Genomic DNA, 2,755 nt, shown 5'->3' with positions numbered 1-2,755 from the left:
CTGTCTGTCTCTGTCTCTGTCTCTCTCTCTCTCTCTCTCTCTCTCTCTCTCTCTCTCTCTCTCTCTTTCTCTGTCAACCTTCCCCCTTCCCTTTCCCCTCCCCTCCTCTTGCTTCTCCCTCTCCCTCCTTCTCTCTAAATTCTGAACCAAAACACATCATTCTATCCAAGTCTATCGGGCAAGCAGTTGTCATCTGACTCCTCTGACTAATGCTGTTGGTAGCTGTGGCTTTAGTCACCAAAGTATTGATTTACCACTGGGTTTATGAGAGGACAATTATTCAACTGAAAGAAAAGTAACTCAAAGGATGATTAGCAGAGAATCATCAAGGGAGAAGACCTCCCTCCAAGAGGCTGTTGTCCTGTCTGTTTTCCATCTCCAACTACAACCAAGGGGTGAGAATGAATTCGAACCAAAGCAAGAGGGACTTGGATCAAATATGAAAATAAGAAATGATAAACATTTTGAACAGATTAACAAGAGGGGTTAGGGGTTCCATCTCTCCAGAAATTTTTTGAAAGATTAGACTTTATTTCTCTGAAGTGATTTATGCACTTAAATCTAAGATGTAAAAAACATCTGAATAGAGTGAGAATGCAATCAGGAATGTCACCACAAAATATTGAACAAATGGGTATAAATATTCTTTGCCCTATGTTCTAAATATGTATTGATTGAACTTTTCAGGTCAGTTGGTCTTCATCAGAACCTTGAGCCAAAAATATAGATACATGTTCTCTCAATCTTTGATTAATATTTTATAATCTCATTAATCTCACCCTATTGTTAGGCTCAGGAAACTACCCCATAAAGATAAAAGTAGGGCAAAGAATTTGTGCATGTATAAATAAAACAAGTGAAACGCAAAGTAAAAATACGGAAGCCATTATGTCAATGTTTACTTAGTCACTTACATGCAACTGGGATTATGCTGTTTTTCAACATAGCTTTCATTAATCAGATTAGCTGATGGGTATTTTCCTCATTTTATATGTGGAGTTGGTGAATTTTTTAATATTTCTGCTCCCAAATGAAGTATCACTAATGTCCAAAAATAAGTGGATGGGTTATTTAATCGCCTAAATCAGTTGATCTTTTCACTAGAAATTTTCAGAGGTCTTCCCCCCCCCCCAGAGGTCTTAAAGCTAGTAAACTATCGATTACTGATATTTTTGTAAAAGAAAAACTTCTCCCCTATTATCCACTTTATCTGTTTTAGAATAATTAGAATATTATTATATCAAGCTTGCTAAAAGAAAGACCCATCTATGTTCAAAAGAATCACAGTCCTGTGGACATTTTTTCATGTTGTATTTGAATGGACAAACCTAGCATGATTCTTTTTTAAGATATTAGACAAAGATAACTGATACAGCTACAGAATACAAAAATGGGTCAATGAGTACAAAAGGAGATGAAACAGGAGAAAATTGTTCCTAAAAACATCTTTTGGGACGTGCGCCCAACTGTGACCCAATGTAGTCCTTTTGGACAATTCTCAACATTGTTGTTCTACAAAAGCTGATTTCAGGTTAGGTGTGGTGGCACATGCCTGTAAATCCAGCACGCAGGAGGCTGCGGCAGGAGGATGGCTGTAAGTTCAAAGGAAGCTTGAATTATATACTGAGACCCTGCCCCACCCCAAAAAGTTTTTTCATAGACATTGGGAGGAGATTGGTAGTTCCCCGATGCTGGGGAGATGAGTGGGTGAGCTAGGTGGAGATGGGTTGATCAGCGGGCGCTATGCTGGTGCACTTTTACACAATAAGTGGTGCTATGTACTGTGTGCTGTAAGTTTTCTTAAAAGCTAGAAGAAAGGATTAAACGTATATTTAGACACAAACAAGTGATAACTGTGTCAGGAGATATATTCTCCTGGATTTAGGCATTATGCAAAGGATATACATAGTGTGATTTTATAAGTCCAATTTTATTCATCAGTTAAAAAATAAATTGAAAAAGAGTTACAGGCAGATGGGAGCACAGCAGAGAGCAGATCAGAAGGGAAGTGCAGGTTCCATGCCGGGGTTGGCATCCTTGGAGATCAGAGGAAAACTGGGAAGCGGGACCTGGGCTTCATTCTCACCGACTGGGAAGACTGTTCTTGCAAACATAAGATTAGGGGCTCTAAAGGTTTTAGGAAGCTCCTCAGAGTCTTTGTTGATAAATGATAGTTATTATACCCCTGCTTGCCTCCTCTACAAGTAAATTTAGGTCTCCCCAACTCGTAGTCCTAAACACTAGATGGTTGCTGGTTGAATAGAGAGAAAATCTCAACCATTTGGTAAATCCATGAGCAATCACTGGAGCTGGAGAATTCCTTTTTCTGATGTGTGCTTTGGTCTAAGAAGAATGTTGGGTGAGAGCTGCTTACCAATGGAGTGAAGGGAGAGGTCCTGTCATGCTACAAGGAGAAAAGTAAAGTCAAGACTTCAGTTTGTTCTGCTTTGAAAGAAAAATAAGCATTTGCCTAGTGCAGCGGTACATACATGCCTGCAGTCCCAGCTAGCTGGCAGACTGGGGCAGGAGGATTAAAATCTCAGAGGTCAGCTGGGGCAATTTAGAGAGATCCTGCTGAAAAGTTTTGTTAGAAGAAGAAGGAGAAGGGGAAGGGGAAGAGGAAGAAGAGGAGAAGGAGGAGGAGGAGGAGGAAGAAGGAGAAGGAGAAGGAGGAGAAGGAGAAGAAGGAGGAGGAGGAGGAGGGAGGAAGGAGGAAGGAGGAGGAGGAGGAGGAGGAGGAGGAGGAGGAAGAAGA

General features: G+C 40.5%; 1 protein-coding gene across 2 annotated transcripts in view; it reads left to right on the top strand.

Annotated features, from left to right (window-relative positions):
• The window catches only part of Gprc5d (G protein-coupled receptor class C group 5 member D), a 9,807-nt gene that overhangs the window by 3,511 nt on the left and 3,541 nt on the right, over positions 1 to 2,755 (top strand). The gene's annotated exons all lie outside the window — the stretch shown is intronic.

Source organism: Octodon degus, unplaced genomic scaffold, assembly GCF_000260255.1.
Source record: "Octodon degus isolate 3935 unplaced genomic scaffold, OctDeg1.0 scaffold00012, whole genome shotgun sequence".
In the NCBI taxonomy this organism is placed as follows: Eukaryota; Metazoa; Chordata; class Mammalia; order Rodentia; family Octodontidae; genus Octodon; species Octodon degus.
The sequence above is the reverse complement of the archived record's forward strand: the minus strand, read 5'-3'. Positions and strand labels throughout refer to the sequence as shown.